The 18,157-nt window shown below is 53.4% G+C and overlaps 1 long non-coding RNA gene across 1 annotated transcript; it reads right to left on the reverse strand.

Annotated features, from left to right (window-relative positions):
- Positions 1-15,173: 15,173 nt before the first annotated feature.
- On the reverse strand, positions 15,174-18,157 carry LOC118980497 (uncharacterized). Its single transcript, XR_005065110.1, has 2 exons — positions 18,077-18,157; positions 15,174-15,520 (listed from the first exon to the last, which is right to left on the reverse strand). It is a non-coding gene; the product is annotated as an uncharacterized LOC118980497 (long non-coding RNA).

Genomic DNA, 18,157 nt, shown 5'->3' on the forward strand with positions numbered 1-18,157 from the left:
TTCACATTTCCCTGTGAGCACGCACAGGAAGCCCCAGCGGGACCCATGCCCAGGCTTTCCTGTGTTGGCCCAAGGGTAACTCTGCACCCCGCAGCGTTCGGCTGCACGGGGCAAGTCAAGGTCACACCAGCGGAGCGCTAGGCCTGCTCAGTTGCAGTGGGCACCTGTGTGTTGTTCGAAATACTTTCATGAACATTTCTTCTCTTCTTGGTGTCCAAGGCTAAAGATGCTTCAACAGGTAGTCGTACCTGAATTTTCAGACATTTTAATAAACAGCAAAGTGTCTTAGATCATTGCAAAATGTACCCACGAGTGGGACGCAGAGAAGGCACTGCTCATTTTTCCTCGTGGCCAAAAGCCGAGCCGCTTTCCCAGGCAACCAGCACGCTCAGCACCCACTTTCTTCTCAAAGGCCGCCTCCACGGTGGCCCGCGGATCTGCTCTCCCCACAGCATGGGTTTTCTTTTGCTGAGGCCCAGCGTCTACTCTGGTCAGTAGCAAAGACGAGGGGATGCGCAGGTGTGCCGCTGAGGAGACCGCAGGGACAGGCCGTGTCGGCTCGACCTTCACCACTGAGGCTGCAACTCCATCAGCCCTTCCCATCAGGCAGAGGGCCCTCGGGTCTGTTCTCCGTCTCCACCTGAGCCTGAGCGACAGCTGGTGTGGAGTCACCCAGCCGCATCCCACGGGTGGGCGCGTTCTGGGAGGCAGAGCAAAGGCCGGAGGCCAAAGAGCAGAATTCACTTCTGGAGAAACACGCTGGACAAGGAGTCCTGTTCAAAAATCTCCGCCTGGCAGGGAAGAGGGGGCCTGCTTCCCTTCCCGCCTGTCCTCACAACCCTACCGTGCGCCAACCTCATAACCAGCTGGTGGGGACCCATAACACCCCGTGTTCTCCCAGCAGCAGACCACAGACTCTTCCTGCCCCCAGCCTCGTTCTGTCTGACCACGCGTAACCGGCTGCCACGTGCGGGTGCTGCCAACTTGTCGGAGGGAACAGAAGTCCGAATTGGGGAACCAGTGTGACCTCCTTCCCTGTGTGTGGGGGGCCCGCTCCTAGTGAAACTGGTGCGGGGGGGGGGGCGCTCAAAGACCTATGCTGGGGGGGACGTGTGAACACCGCTCCATGCCCTCGGAAGAGAAGGAAAGCCTGCACTGAGGCCGTGCGATGGTGTTGCAAATGGAGCGACCCGGAGCCAAAGGCACAGTCAGGGTTCTGCTGAGCAGTTGTCATCGTCAAGAGTCAAAGTGCCTTGTTGATGACAGAGACTAGGTACTCTTTTTCCGTGACTTTTTTTTATCGTGGTAAAATATAGGTAACATAAAACTTACTGTTTTAACCATTCCAAGCATGCGGGTCTGTAGCACTCAGTACAGTCTCCGTGTTGTAAACCATGGTCTTCCCCGTCTCCGAAGTCTGGCAGTCTTCCGGAACTGAAACTCACACCTGTGAAACTCCCCTCCCTCTCCCCACCCCCGGCCACCACCCTCTGCCTTAGGTCTTCGTGAACCTGACCACTCCGGGGGCCTCGTCTCAGGGGTCAGTGACTGTTCCTGTGTCTCCTTCTTTCACTCAGCTTGATGTCCAAGTTCATCCTTGCCTTGAGCTTATAAATAATGGAGGCAACACTTTGCCAACCAGATTGATTAAGGAAGTGACTAATCTCAACAGAAACACTCCTTAGGAGTTTTTCTTCCTTTACCTACAGTGATCTCGTGCCCTGGCTGGGTCGCTCAGTTGGTTTGAGTGTCGTGGGTTCCATCTCAGCTGGGGGAATCAGCCAATGAATGTACAAGTAAGTGGGACAAAAAAATTGATGCTTCTCTCTCTCCCTCCCCCCTGCCTCCCCTCCTCTCTCTCTAAAAAGCAATAAATAAAAATATAAATGCATAAATGCATACATAAAATGAGCTTGTTACCCAGCTGTCTTTTCTTGTCTTTGCCTATTTCAAAAGAAATGGAGGAAGGCCCTGGCTGGTGTAGCTCAGCAGACTGAGGGCCGGCCTGCAAACCAAGGGGTCACTGGTTTGATTCCCAGTCAGGGCACATGCCTGGGTTGTAAGCACAAAACACAACCACACGCTGATGTTTCTCTCCCTCTCTTTCTCTCTCCTTTCCTCTCTCTCTAAAAATAAATAAACACAATTTAAAAAAAGAAATAGGGAGAAAGCCCATCAGTCTCCCAAACAGACCAGGGCAGCGGAGTGCAGAGACCTGACCGGAAGCTGGGTCTGTGTTAAGTACTCTCTGGCCGGTGTTTTCCCAGCTTATTCACGACTTATAACCAGACCGTCTCCCCCAACAATGGGAAAAGCATGTTTAAAAAATCAGAAAATTAAAACTTTAAATCCATGAAAAGGAAATGGGAGTTGGACACGTGAGGATGCATGATTCCTTTAGGACGGGCCCAAGGTGACCCCAACCTTCTGACCCCAGGAAAAGCCTTGGTAGAGAGAATTCGCTTTCTGCGGAGGAAACTAGCCTAGGACACCTGCGCCCCGGGGACTCCCTGCCGGGCTGCCCCCAGAACTCCTACTTCAGAAGGGGGATGGAGGGGCCTTGTAGGAGTCAAGCCAGTCATCTCCTCCCAAGACCCCGTGGGGGGGCCACGCGTGGTGGCGTGACCAGCGGAAAACGTGGGGAGGGGTCTTAGATGGCCACCACATTCAACAGGGCGGAACAGCGTTTGACGTCTCGCAGGAGCAGTGACCCCTTAAAGTGCACGTTGATGGACGTTAACCGAATTTTAAAATTCTGATGTGGCGCGTCTGCGCCCCGTGGATCATCCGTCTCGCACCTGCTGCCCCAGGCCAGGCCCTGGGTTAAGGGCTAATAGTGCTTCTTACACGCTTACCACGTGGGAAGCCTTCCTACGGGCTTACACGTCAGGTCCTTTCATCTTCACGACCGAAGGAGGAGGTCCGCCACCCTCCGGGCTGCTGATGCCCGGAGCAGATGCCAGCCGCCCGCCGAGCCCACGACCCGGTGAGAAACCAGCCCCCCCAGTGCAGCCCCTGGGCCGCAGCAGCGCCAGCCCCGAGTGCTTTGAAGATCCTTTTGCAGCGGGGCAAAGCCGGATCTGAGTTTCCCCCTAACTGTCCCAGGAGCGTGTTGGGAAGTCGAGCAGCCAGTTCCGGGCCACGTGCCTGGCCTGGGCACTGAGCACAGTCTCCCACGGCCCCCCACCCCCTACCCCGGTCACCTCCAGGGAGCTCTGTAGACTTCGGTCCCTCTGAAGGGGTTACACACGTGGGCGAGAACCCCTCCTGCCTGGTGGACCAAGAGTCTCTATGAAACCCTGTTTGCATTTGCTCAAAGGGTTTGCACTGGCTTTTAAAAATGGATCAAACACAAGAGGATCGCACAAGCCTTGGGAGGAACCAGCCAGGAAGAGTAAGAAAGAGGAGAAAAGGCGAGTGGTCGGGGCCGCCGTGAGGTTGAGCTGCTGCGCCCCTGAGGGGGGACACTGTCCGCCAGGGACTAGCTGTGTCTGCAGGACGGGAGGTGCGTTCTTCCACAGAAAACCACCGCGCCCAGGCCTCGCTCCGCCCATGAGATTCCTCCTGCCCTTGCTCAGAGTGAGCAGACTGAAAGGCGGTGGACTGTGTTCCCAGCGATATTTTTACCAAATGAAGGGGTTCCGACAGGGTTCCCCTTGGCGGTTTAGAGGCCAACTATCAACCTACAACTTAGTAAGAACGTACATCACTTACCTTGTCTACAAAGTGGGTAAGAGTTATTGTGAACAAGAAAAAGGAAAAGGCAAAATTACCTAAAATTGCTTATATTGTATATTTGTACAGACAAATGTAGGGTTTTCTTTTTTAACTTACTGATTTGAGGGGGGTGGGGAGAAACATCCATTTGTTGTTCTGCTGATCGATGCATTCATTAGTTGACTCCTATATATGCCCTCACTGGGGATCGAACCCACAACCTGGGCACATCAGGACAATGCTCTAACCAGCTGAAGTACCCGGCTGGGCCTGGTGAGTTCTTAGTATGCAGGTTCTCCCTTGCCATACCATTGCTAATGTGATCAACATTGTAAAATTATATGTTTATTTAATACGCTTTTAAAATATGCGAAGGCATCAGAAATGTTTTCCCAAATCATATCTCAAAGTGAGGGTCATTTCTGGAACTGTTTGTTTACTTCTCGTCAGTTAAAAAATGCTTTGTTTTGTTTTTAATAGGATGTCATCGGTGCAATCCGGCCTTGCCACATCGAGGCGTCACACCCCAGATCACAGACATCAGAGCTGTTTCCATGGAAGATCTGAGCTATGTCCCTGGCGCTGACGTTTCAGGGACCGCGATTCTGCTCCATCACGGGGCCACCAGCACCGGTCAGCACCTGCTTCCCCGAGAAACCCCAAAGCTCCCCAGCCTCCTGCAGGCAGGGAGATCGCTGACCACCTGGGTTGGCAGGAACTCCGGGCCGTGGGCAGACTGGCCTCTGGGAGGGCCACACGGAAGGGACGTGGCACGCTGGGAGTAACGGTGCCACGCGGTCGTCCTGCTGAGCACCAAACTGCTGAAACAGAGTGCGCAGACGGCCCGGCGTGGGTTCGGAAGCAGGCAAGTTCAAAGGGGGGGGGCTGCCGCTCCCCCTGGGGTGCCCATGGAGCCGGCGGGGGGACGGCCTGGGCCGACGGCGGGGGGAGCTGCATGGGGTTTGTCTCTCCCCTCTAGTTTGCTTCCGAGTAGCTCACTGTACTTCAGTGAATGGAAGGCATCGGTACAGATAAAAGAATCCTCAAAATGAAGTCATTTCCTGCATGTGTCTTTTTTCCTCACGATAAATACCTCAAACTTACAGGAGGGAGAAGCCCTGCTCCACTTTCCAGCCTCTCCCCCACCTGTGATTTATTTATGTTTCAAATTTCAGTTGAGTTAATCCAGTTGCTTATTTTGGAACTTGCCCTAAGGAGCAGAGAAGTGACTTCTAGGTAAACCGATCATAAACTTTAATTCTAGGCCTTGTATTCTTTAAGAAATATTTTACTAATATTTGTAATAGCAGAGAGCATTTCTTTGAACACCATGAACGCCCAATTTTTAAAAAGCCCCCTTTGCGAGGTATGGCATCGACGACTGGGAAACCACGGTGACCTTGTCAAAGCCAGAAAAGGTCCTTTTCAAAGGCAATGACGGGCAGGTGCTCACAGCCCCCCATAGTGGAACTGTAGGTGGACCGTTCACTCCATCGGTGAGGACAGTGCACCCAGGGTTTCGGCAGCGGAACTCTGCTCGGGAGGGGCTGTGACGGAGTCGCTTTCTGGGGGGACTGCCCCTGCCCAGTGCACGTGACAGTGTGGAGCTGCTGCGGCCCCCACGCTGAGCAGCAGTCTCACAGGGGAGTTAATGGGGCAGACATCCTCCTCACCCAGGGCCACTTGGGGGGATGCGCCAAATGGAGTGAGTGCTGACGTCTGTGTAAGGGGCCTGGGCAGCTAATGCTCGGGGGGCGGGGGGGGGGGCGCACNCTGTTCACTCCATCGGTGAGGACAGTGCACCCAGGGTTTCGGCAGCGGAACTCTGCTCGGGAGGGGCTGTGACGGAGTCGCTTTCTGGGGGGACTGCCCCTGCCCAGTACACATGACAGTGTGGAGCTGCTGCGGCCCCCACGCTGAGCAGCAGTCTCACAGGGGAGTTAATGGGGCAGACATCCTCCTCACCCAGGGCCACTCGGGGGGATGCGCCAAATGGAGTGAGTGCTGACGTCTGTGTAAGGGGCCTGGGCAGCTAATGCTCGGGGGGCGGGGGGGGGGACACAGAGAAACCAGGTGAAACACAAATCTGCTCTGTGGCTGCTCCACCAAACAGTCCCCTCCACGCAGTGATGGGGCGTCGATGGATTAGTCACGTTGCGTGTGGTGGCGCCAGAAAGGAGCCACCCGACCGCTCCCCTCTTTTGTCTGAGCCCAGGGGAGCACAGAGAGGCCGCAGACCTGAAGGCGGGACAAAGCACTGCAGGTGGGAGCTACGCCTCAAAAGACCCCCTCGAACGGGCGCATTCATGGTCAGCCGTCAAACCTTCCAGTGGCCCTGGCAGGGCAGTTTGGGTCTGAGTGTCCCCACCCCAGCTGTGATCGGGGCAGGGGACTGCACTCCTTCTGGAACGGGGGCAGGGGGACTGTCCTACGGAATTGCTGTGACCCCACATGCTCCACTTCCGAGGGCTCTCCATTTATTTCCCAGAGGCACTGCTCCCAACACAAAGTGCTGGCTCCCGGTCAGTCACCCGCTCGACAATTTCAGGCCCAGATCGAAGCTGCTCCGTCTGCCGGGTGGTGGTCAGTGGGTGGCAGAGTCGCTCCAAATTCGTGCCGTGTTTTTAAGAGCTGGGTGTCTAAGACTCAGGTTCTCGATGACCCCTCTGCCCCTCACCCTGCGAGGAGTTTGCCTCTGGCTGTGTGTGACTCCCATACTGCTCCCGGACAGCCTGGGAGTCTTCCTCTCCTCGCAGTCTGTTCGAAGGTGGAGAGATGGGAGCATGTTTCCCATGGAGGCAGAGGTTCTGACCAAACGGAGAAGACTATGGGTTCTGGCAGCATCAGGCAGACCTCTGGGACCCCACCCTGGGCCCCTCCTCCTCACCTACAAGCCTGTTTCCGCCCAGGCTGCTCGTTGTGGGCACCTGGGGGGCAGCAGCCACAGCCCCATCTGGACTGGGCTGGCGGTCACACCACCTACTCAGCGCTCTGGAAGTCCAGTGTCGATGGGACCCGTCCCGCCACTGCCCTCCTGCCCCTGGGCTGGGCCCAGTCCTCATGCGAATACCTGGTGTTAGGGCTGTTTTAGGTCAGCTGCCTGCGTGAAACTGCCCTCTAAATGTAGCCTAGGAACCTTACATTTTCTTCCAAGTTTCACCAGCCTCAGGGCCTGGAATTCTTTTAAACCTCAGACTAAAGGAACGTAGAGCTAAAGGGTACATTTAAAAAGAAAAGGGGTGGGCCCTGGCTGGTGTAGCTCAGGGGATTGAGCACGGGCCTGCGAACCACACGATCGCGGTTCGATTCCCAGTCAGGGCACATGCCTGGGTTGCAGGCCAGTTCCCAGCAGGGGACACACCGGAGGCGACCATACATTGATATTTCTCTCTCTCTCTCTCCTTCCTTTCCCCTCTAAAAATAAATAAATAGAATCTTAAAAAGGAGAAATGGAGGTGACTATAGAAACCAGGAGAATGCATTGCTGTATTTTAATAAGTGTTGGGTGTACAAAATTGAACAACTCTCATGCCTCCAGATCTCATGGAGGGAGACTGAACAAGCCTGGTCAGATTTCTGTGGTCCTGGGTGAAGGGGGAGGAGCTTGCTACCACTGGGTATTGATGGAATATGTTGGAATATGTGTGTTCAAAATGCACGATTAACAACTAGAAAAGAAATCACAAAGAGAAAAATTTGTAACAAGCTAACAAGAATATATCCTGGGGTGAAGATGTTGAAAAAAGAAAAGGTTAGAGTCACAGACGTGGGCAGACTCGACACGATTACGATCGATAGCTTTAAGCCATGCAAAACAAGCTGTAATCAACACCCAGGCAAGGGGCAAGTCCCCTGTCTTACTTGGGGATATAACACGCACCGAACCGAAATCTCGGGTTAAGCCCACAAAAATAATTGCGAATCGCACACTCCTGAAGGCTGAGCTAATAAAAACTATAGCTAATGAAGACAGTGTATAAGCTCTGCAGACAGGCGTGAAACTGTCATTGTAAAAAAAAAAAAAAAAGCCCCGGGAACCACCAATAAAATTCCCAAGAACAGGAATCAGGGAAGCATTACTCTGAACCGCACACAAACAGCCAGGTTTGAGCGGCACCGCCCAGCACTCGCCAACCACCTGCTGGAAAAAAGGAACAGGATGCTGAACGGAAGGCATCTCTCGTGTAACTAGATATTTGAAGGCTTTAAGAGGAAAACCAGCCAGAAGTGACTATTTAGAGAAAAAAAGAAGTGAGGGCCCTGCCCGGCCAAGGGAAGGGGTGTTCTCAGAGTGATGAGCTCCCCCGGGGGGAAGGGGGATGTAGCGTGGGACGTGTTTGCTACCAGCTGCACAGATGAAGGTGTTAGCTCAGGAAGTCATCAAGGGAAAAAATGAAGTAAAGTCAATCCTGAGAAAGAAGGAAGACACTTGGGGCAGTGAAACATAATTTAATGGAATGGGTAAAAAATAATAATCATCGTAGCCCTGGCTGGTGTAGCTCAGTGGATTGAGCACAGGCCTGCGACTCAGACAATCACGGTTCGATTCTCAGTCAGGGCACATGCCTGGGTTGCAGGCCAACTCCCAGCAGGGGACGCACGAAAGGCAACCATACATTGATGTTTCTCTCCCTCTCTCCTTCCCTTCCCCTCTAAAGATAAATAAATAAAATCTTTAAAAAAAATAATAATCATTGGGTCAAACAATCCAGGTAAAAAAATGAATAATCAGGTAAACTTGGCCGAGACCCATCAAGTCACAAAGAGAATACACATAACTAACCACCACGAACAAATGATGTGAAAACATTTCTTAAGTTATAAAAGAATAATATATTTATATCAATAAATTTAACAATTCAAAAGAAATAAAGTTTTCTAAAAATGTCAAAGAATATAAATCACCAATATGAACTTAAAGAATAAATAGTGACTATAAGCAGACAAATAGAAAAATGTGAAAATAAACTTACATCTTTGATTTTAAAAGGCATCGTATTAAGTGGTTTTATGGAATTGGGTGATTTAGAAATTTTTTTAGTTTTCTGTTAGAGAGGCAGTACATGCTCATTTTAAAGAACGTATTCAAACATTTATAAGTATACACATTAAAAGGGCATCTCCCCACCCCCTTCTTTATCTAAACCCCGATACCTGGGAGCGAGCTCACTAACTACACACCCTTACTACAGATGGGCAAATGCAAGTGCTTACACAATCCACGAGAAACACGCTCATGTTGCTCTACAACTCACTTTTTGAACCAAGCACACATCGCAACACCACTCCATGTAAAAAAGTGTCAGGCACCCAGTCTCCCACTGTCTGGCTGCACCGGGAGACACGGCAGGACAGCAAGGTCCCCTGTCCCTGGCTCCAAAGAAATAGACGTTGGCAGACAACATTCTACCCACCTGGGGAAACACCTCCTGCCACACCGCGTGGGAAAAGTCCTCGAAGGAGACGCGAGGACAAGGGACTTCCACTAGGTGCTACCCATACACCCATGAGGATTCGGAGTTGGGGTGACCTCCCCAGTCCCAGATTAGCCTGGCCATTTAAAAGCATACGAATATGAAAGAAGAAAAGGACCCTCTCTTCTGTATGGTGGGTCCTGTTGCTCCTCGGGGTGGGGGTCCCACACTTCCCATGGAGGGGACTCAGGCGGTCCGTTCCCCCAAGTGTCCACCACGGTATACCGAGTTCCGATATTGACAGGCATTCATTTAGTTCTTCTAGGGGTTCCCGTTTCCCCAAAATAATTCATTGAAGCAAAAATGCCTACGGGGCCTTAGTCGGAGCCTGATTAGCCAGGTTCCCTCTGTGAGGTTAGAGAGAGGGAGCAGTTTTGGGGAAGAATGTAACATGGGAATAAAGGACCGCAAAACTGGGACGTGAGGCTGAACCCCAAACTGCCCTCCGCACCCCGGGTGGGTTCTGCGGGCCTGCCAGGGGCAGGTGTGGAAGGGCCAAGTGATGGTGGCCGGAGAAGGTGATGTGAAGACCAATTAAGAGACTGATACATTACTGCAAGGTTTTTGACCTTGTTTTCACAGCACCCCAAGTTTCTGACAAGAGAAAGAGCATGTGGCAGCTATAGTGTCATTCCCACTTCTGATCCACATTCTCTCCCTTTAACGTTTTATTAAAATTGTCTAAAAGTCCCACTACGAATGACAAGGTCTTTCCAACAAATGGTGTTGGGACAGTCGGACGTGCACGTTCAAAGGGTGCCCTTGAACCCCTTCCTCAAAACATGCCCCAGACTCACTGCGAACAGGCCACAGGCCTAAGTGTAAGCACCCAGACACAAAACTCCTGGGAGAAACTAAGTAGCAACTCATCATGAACTCGAGTTGGGCAAAGCACAGAAGGAAACATAAACTTGACCCAGTCTAAATGGAAAACTTCGGGGCTTCAGAGCACGCTGTCCAGTAAGTAGAAAGAACTCACAGAATGGGGGAAAATAGTGGCAAAGCTTGTGCCGTATCTGGTAAGGGACCTGCATCTGGTCTATAGAAATAAGTCTCCCATGCTCACGGGTGATTTAAAACCGGTAACCCGCTTTAAAAATGGGCGAAGGATCTCTCCCCAGAAGAAATGCCAGTGGCCTGTAAGCACGTGAAAAGATGCCCAACGTCCGTAGTCATTAGCGAGATGCACATCGAGATATAAACTCCAGCGAGCTGCTGTGCCACGCCCACCGGGACGACTGGAATCAAAGGACAGGTAACAGGTGTTGGCGAGGGGGCGGTGAAGCCCTTATTTCGGCTGGTGGGTGTGTCGGACGACGTGGCCACTTTGGAAAACAGGCAGGCAGCTCCTCCAAAGGCTAGGCATGGAGTTTCCACGTGACCGGAAATTCCACTGCTGGGTAAACACCCCGGAGAAGTGAAAACACGTGTCCACACGCAAACCTGTACTCAGATGGCCAACCCCGACCAATGGACTGTGTCCGCCATGGAGCCCCGTCCAGCCCGAGAGAGGGGCGAAGGTCTCGTGCAGGAGACCGGGTGGACACGCTGCTGAGGCCAGTGTGCCACTCAAAGGCCACAGGTCGTGTGACCACACTGACAGGATGTGTCCAGAACAGGCAGAGATGCAGGGGAGACTCGCGGTTGCCGGGGGCTGTGGAACTTGGGGAGAGGGTGGGGGCGCCTGTTCACGGACACGGGTAACGAAAACGTTTCGGCCGTGGACACAGGTAGTGGTTTCGCACTATCGCACAACAACGCTGAACACCATTTTATTTCACAGTTCAGCGAGGCAGGTTGTACAGTATGCAAATCATACCTCGATAAAGCTGTTGTTTAAAAAAATGGCAGGGCTGTGCGGACCAGCAGGTGTGTGTTCCTCGGTGGCTGGGTGATGTCCTGCAAGGATCACCAGTTAGGTTCCTGGTCAGGGCACATGCCTGGGTCACAGACCAGGTCCCTGGGTGGGTGTGAGCCAGAGGCAACCAATCGATGTATCTNGGGGAGAGGGTGGGGGCGCCTGCTCACGGACATGGGTGACGAAAACGTTTCGGCCGTGGACACAGGTAGTGGTTTCGCACTATCGCACAACAACGCTGAACACCATTTTATTTCACAGTTCGGCGAGGCAGGTTGTACAGTATGCAAATCATACCTCGATAAAGCTGTTGTTTAAAAAAATGGCAGGGCTTCGCGGACCGGCAGGTGTGCGTTCCTCGGTGGCTGGGTGATGTCCTGCAAGGATCACCAGTTAGGTTCCTGGTCAGGGCACATGCCTGGGTCACAGACCAGGTCCCTGGGTGGGTGTGAGCCAGAGGCAACCAATCGATGTATCTCACGTATCAATATTTCTCTCCCTCTGTTTCCCCCTCCCTTCCCCTCTCTCTGAAAATAAATACATCCATAAAATATATTTTTTTAAGAATGGCTGGGTCATGACCAAAGGTCTTTGTCTGTTATGCACAAAAGGCAGTTCAATGGCCTGAAAGACCTTGCTTATTCCTGGATATTAAATTATATCACAAGTCATTTTTTCTCAAGTCTGCCGGACTCGCCAGGTCTCCTGGCCACTTCAAAAGGGCTGGTGTCCCCATTGTGAAGAGGGACAGCTCGGTGTCTGGAGGGCAGAAGTGGGAGGAATGGCTTCTCGCCCAGCCGCCAGGACCGGCTGGGTGACCCAGGACCGGCTGGGTGACCCAGGACCGGCTGGGTGGCTTTGACAAGTAACTCAGCTCCTCAAGCACCAGGCGGCTCCTCTGAAGTCAGAGGCCGGCGCTAAATGCCCTCCCGCGTTAGAACTGTGTGATTCTGATTTGAAATATCATATGTACGTACATACAAACATAAGTATGAAAACAAAACAGATTGTGTTTACTTATTTTTTAAAACACAGAACAAAATGTGAATCGCGGCTGTCTTGTATGATGGGTGATTAGTGTTTTATTTTTATCCCTGTATATTTCTCAAGTCTTCCATAACACAAGCATATTCAATCTCATACATCAAAAACTCGTTTTTAAAAAAGTGTGGTACTGCATAGGCCACGAGCTGGTGATTTGATGGAAATACTTCTGTTAAATCCATAAACACAGATGTAAGACATTTGTAGCCTTCCTGCGGGGAGGGGCGATACCTGAAACCCCGTGTTTTTAAAGTCGGGACTCTTCTGTACAGGATAAGTTCTCCGGATGTCAGCGTGCTCTGGGTTTCCAGACTGAATGTGGTCCTTGGCACCCAGCATGGATTCTTGTCAGGGGTGTGCACGGGCCGAGGTCAGTCGCACAGACAGGGAGGGGCAGGGGGCCTGGGGGCTGTTTCCCAGGAACGGGCAGGAGTCTGAAAAGTCCTCACGCTCCAGTTCCTGACTCAACACTCGGGCACTTGCGCTCATCCCCACAGCGAGGGCGGTGACACGCTATCTGTCGCCTGCACAGTCCTGCCCTCTGAAGGAGGCAGTGGAAGAGGGCCGGTCCCCTCCTGGCTCAGATTTCCACACTCGCAGGTGCAGGCTGGGAGCTCATTCACGCAGTGGGAAGGGTTTTCCTGAAACAGAGTCAGGTTTTTTAGTGTGAACATTTGAAATGATGTCATACGGCTGTGAGCTTGAAACGTACATCCCGTGCTTTGAGAAGTGAACGAAAATGGGATTGAGGGTCTAAAAACTGTTCAATATGTCAAGCATCATGGTGGATTCAGTGAGAGGGGCATCAGACCTCTGCCCACACGTGGCTGCAGGTGTTTGCTCATGATGACTGGGAAGCTGATCTGGGGTTCATAGGGGACCTCGGACCCCGCAAGCCAAGGTGCCATAGCGGCTTTTCCTCTGGGAGACAGGCAGCCCCTGGCCCCACGCGGAGGCCCCGGAGAAGAAACCTGGGTCCCTTGCCTATTATGGGCGCGGTTCTGGGCAGTCAGTGCCCAGAAAGACCCTGGGTGTGCTAATTATTTCTGTCCCCCGGTGCCCGCCAAGGATAGGAGTAAGAGATGAGGAATCACACCCCCAAAGTCAGGAGCAGCCCCCTTTGTTAGGGGGCTCCTCGGCTGTCGCCTGTTATTTAAATATCCTGTTGTGTAAGCTGGAGCACAGGAAGTGAGTTGTGCAATGCTCACTTGGCGGTGTGGAGGTCCCGATAAACAGATGAGCCCAGCACTCGGGATGTGGAGATAAATTTAGTTTTCTGAAAACTTGAGACAGTCCTGCCTCTTCTCTGGGAGCCACGTTTTCTGGATGCCCACCGGAGCTTGGACGGGGCTGCGCACAGAGTCCCCACTGACCCTTGCCTCACGCGGGCCTGCAGCAGCAGACTGGGGTTATTTAGCCGGTGCTTTATTTGTGTTTCTTTCAAAACATTAAAATCGTGTCTTCGATGGTGAGGCAGGAGGTGGAGGAGGCATGAAGGGCATTGTGGGGAAGCCCTGCTGGGCTCCATGCTGACGGGACTCTCCAGGCAGACCAGGGACAAGCAGGGTCTCTTTACTGGGTTCCCCTGCCACCCGGGCTCTCCCGCCCAAGGGCCTGGCCGGAGCTTCCTCTTCTGCGGGCGCCCGGCACGCAGCCTTGCAGAGAAAAACCTCCTTCCTCTTTTCAAGTCCAAGCCAGGGGAGCGCCGTCCGAGCCTCCTCCCATTTCTTAACACACACCGGCTCGGGTTTGGGACTGTGGGTTTGGAGATCGACATACTTTCCAAAACCAAGCGGGTGAGGGGATCCTGGCTCAGAGCGCCAGTTAGTGACGCCCCGAATTTCGCTGCTCCACACCTGTGCACACGTCACGGAAGCCAGAGGAAAGGCGTGTCCCGTCACCCACAACTGAAGGGACCCCTCTTCCTGGGGTCCCACGCGAGACCCCCCACTGCAACAGAGGACATGGAGTTGCCAGGGTTTCTGGCAGCCCCGAAGGGAGAAGGAGGAATGGGCCTGGCCTCGTCCTCCCCAACGGGCCAGGACGAGGGCTCCATTTGCTGCCGGGAGCCGGAGCTGCAGCCCGCAGCCCACCAGGCTTCTTCTCCGTAACCCCCATGATGACCAGCCGTGTCCGTTTTCCACCCACGCGGGGAGCTGGAACCTCAGCATTGGAACACATTTCTTTCAAGTTTCTCTTGAAAAGATCCCCAAATTCTGATGAAATTTGAAAGAATACAAAATCAAATGCGCTGGGGGGATTCGCTGCATTTTGGGGTGGTGTTCTCAGGAAGGCAGCACGCTGAGCTCCCTGGGGGCCTGTTAACGACCTTTCTGGGAGACCGAGTGCACTTTAAAAGCCATCTGAAGAGTCGAGAGAGAGAGAGAGAGAGAGAGAGAGAGAGAGAGGGAGGGAGATACAAACATACCACTTCCACACAACCTCGACAACCTAGTTTCTGGTCACTGGTTCCGCTTTGTTTCCCTCCGCTTCTTTTTGCTACACTGTTGGGGGACTGCTGTTTTGAAAGCCGGTGCACACTCTGAGCCAAGGGTTCAAACAGCTATTTGTATGAAACTTAAACTGAAGACGCGGAAGGGGGCTGGGGGTGGCAAGCTGCCCGCCCTTTCCAATCCCAGCTCTACGCACTTAATTCCCAGTCGGTGCTCTCAGTAGAAATGGCGGCTCGGTCCCAAAGATGGAGATGGCCCTTTTATCTGTTTGATTGGCCGATTTCTCTGAATTAGGCAAACTGCCGCTGGTCGTACTGATTTGTGGCAGAGTCCCTTGAAATTTCACATCATTCGAAGGCTGTTTAAGTCCCTTAGCCTGGCCCCTGTCCATGGGTTTTCTCAGACACTGAAAAAGAAGCAAACACAAAACAAACAAATGAAAAACAAAGCGATGGCCCTTGGCCACCAGAAGACTTCTGTTGATTTCCCTTCAGTGACACGAAGCTAAAGACATGCACGGCAAGCANGGGAGGGAGATACAAACATACCACTTCCACACAACCTCGACAACCTAGTTTCTGGTCACTGGTTCTGCTTTGTTTCCCTCCGCTTCTTTTTGCTACACTGTTGGGGGACTGCTGTTTTGAAAGCCGGTGCACACTCTGAGCCAAGGGTTCGAACAGCTATTTGTATGAAACTTAAACTGAAGACGCGGAAGGGGGCTGGGGGTGGCAGGCTGCCCGCCCTTTCCAATCCCAGCTCTACGCACTTAATTCCCAGTCGGTGCTCTCAGTAGAAACGGCAGCTCGGTCCCAAAGATGGCCCTTTTATCTGTTTGATTGGCTGATTTCTCTGAATTAGGCAAACTGCCGCTGGTCGTACTGATTTGTGGCAGAGTCCCTTGAAATTTCACATCATTCGAAGGCTGTTTTAGGTCCCTTAGCCTGGCCCCTGTCCATGGGTTTTCTCAGACACTGAAAAAGAAGCAAACACAAAACAAACAAATGAAAAACAAAGCGATGGCCCTTGGCCACCAGAAGACTTCTGTTGATTTCCCTTCAGTGACACGAAGCTAAAGACATGCACGGCAAGCATACCATGTATGTGTCTGCGTGTACATGGACAGACGTTGTCCCTGTAACTGGGTTTTTATGACATCTCTCGGCCAGGAGTTCACTTTGGTTCCAGTTTGTTCTAGGGTTCGCACCCGTAGTTTCAATCTGAGAACACACTGGTTCTTGGAGCATGATGTAATACCCCCACGTTGGACACAGAAATTATCTGCCCGTCCATTCGCTCAGACCCGGGACGGGGCAGGTCCTGACGTGTGTGGGGTTGCCACGCAGGGGGAACGATCAGCGTTAGTGTGCAATGAAGTACTCACCTCCCCTTGATCCCACTTATTCAACCCAAATTCTCCCTTATTTAACCCAAGTAAGAGGTGCAGGTCGGGACTCCGGTCCCATTAGAATGGCGCTTCTCTTTAGATTTGGGGGAAACGGCAAGTGATGAGGAGGACGCCGCGGAGAGGTGGCATGTTCAGCGCCCCACTGCAGGGCCGTCAGGGCTCAGAGCAGTAAGCGGTCAACCCAAAAGCGGCCAGGCCCGAGCCTCAGCCGAAAAGTGTGGAAGTGGACACCCGGCCCAGCAGGGCCCCGCCGCCCAGAACCGAGTGCAGAAAAGCCCAGGGCCTCCATGTCCTGGAAAAGGGAAGGCCACCCGCACCTGGTCCAGGTAGAACCGGGAGAGACGCCTTTCCCCGGAGACGTCAGCCTCACTGCCCTTGTTCTGGACGCCTGATAACACTCCTCACAGAGCGGGACGACTATGTGATAGTTCCACGCAAGGCAACCTGCCAAGGGGCTCCTGAGGTCTGCCGAATTATACGGCGGACACTAGCGTGTTCTTTGCGATGGGAAAAGGGGTTTTAAACTCTGGTGCTGGAAGGAGCTGGGTGCTGTCTCCGCCCCACGCGGGGACATTTATTTCGCAAACGGTGCCTGCGCTGTGACAGCACGTGTCACGGCCGACATTTTCCCACTGGAGAAAGTCCCTCTCTTTCTCACAAGATGCTGCCGTTTTCAAACAGCCTCCTTCCCTCCAGGTGGGCGGGGTTCGGGTCCCTCCCCTTACTCATGGCCACGCACACTGCTGCTTCGTGAGGTTTGCTTTTAACTGCTGAAGAGTGATTTCTTCCGTCTTCGTTCCTGCATTTCCTGGTCGCCACCACCATCGCAGAAAGGGGAGTGCCCCCCGGGACTCTGTGAAAGGCACCCCCCTGCACGCACACACCTGTCACCCCTGCCCGGGGGCAGCCTCCCGGAAGTGCCCACTGTCCCGTCTGCAGCCAGCAAAGCCAGGCCATGCTTCCAGCTGGGTCAGCAGGCAGACAGGGCGAGTAGGGTGCCAAGGCTGGGCACTTCGGTGCTCGGGAACTGCCGCTACGGGCTCTTGTCCTTCCAATGGCAACCCCCACTCAAACGGACACCGCGGATTTCGGAGAATCCCCAGCCTTGCTGTCAGTAGCCTTCGAGAGACCTAGGCGGCAGATACATTAACCTCAGGGGTCCTCTCTGTGGGGCCACGGGAGGCAGGGGGTTCATGGGATCACGTTTCCAAACTAACACGGCATTCCCTAAGAGCGACAGGAGATGACCTTCACTGAGACACACCTGTGAGACCCTTCTGTGGCTGTCCAGCGGTGTTGTCTGCGTGTGGACTCGGGAGGGGGGGGCGTGGATGGGGATGGGAGTGCGTGAGCCCCATGGCCCACAGAGGCCCCTCCCTTCTCAGCGTTCGGCGCCTGGGCCTTCCCTGCGGAATGGGGTGAGTTTCCGCTCACAGACCTGCTCCTGCCCAGGTGGGCCCCGCGCCCAGGTGGGCCCTGTGCTCAGGTGCAGCACAGCTGGGGGCTCCTGGTGTGTCCGAGGTGGTCCATGTGCACCACCTGCTGCTTGTTCGAAAGTGGCAGAACACGCCACTCCTAGGTCTGTGAACACCAATCAGAGAGGCCACAGCCCTGGTGAGACCCTTCCCAGAGGCTCTCGCTCTGTCCTTGAGAGCGCTTAAACATGGTCTCAGCGATGGTAAGGCCAGCAATCCCTTCTCAGGACCCGGAGGACAGGCAATGCTTCTGGCCCACCTGTCTCCTAACTCTATCTTCTATTCCTCTGTCTACCTGCCTGAAACGGGGAGGCCGGGGGGAGGCGGGGCTTTCCTAGTTGCTGGGAAACAGGTGTGATGAGTATTTGTCCAATATCAGCAATTTCAGTGACCCTTCCTGTCTCTCTCCCAGCACAGATAGGACAGACCGCGTAGACCACACAGGGACATTTATGCTCAGGGTTCCTTTCTTTTACAAACACGTCTCCAGGCGTGTCTGCTTTGCACCCTCAAAAGCCCTGATGTGGTTTGGAGGAAGTCAGTATTTTAAAAGCCCATTCCCCAGAGAGTCTCCAGGCTGGACCTCTGGGCTCAGCACCCTGGTGAGGACACACCTGCAGCTTCCATGTGGAGAGGGAGCCGCTCACCTGCAAGAGTGAGCTGACTGTTGGATTCAGAAAAGGGAAATGAAGCCGACGCCAGTGGGGTTTCTTCTCCGGTTGCTTTTG

Source organism: Sturnira hondurensis, unplaced genomic scaffold (genome assembly GCF_014824575.4).
Source record: "Sturnira hondurensis isolate 20B ecotype Veracruz unplaced genomic scaffold, ASM1482457v3 Scaffold0001872, whole genome shotgun sequence".
NCBI lineage: Eukaryota > Metazoa > Chordata > Mammalia > Chiroptera > Phyllostomidae > Sturnira > Sturnira hondurensis.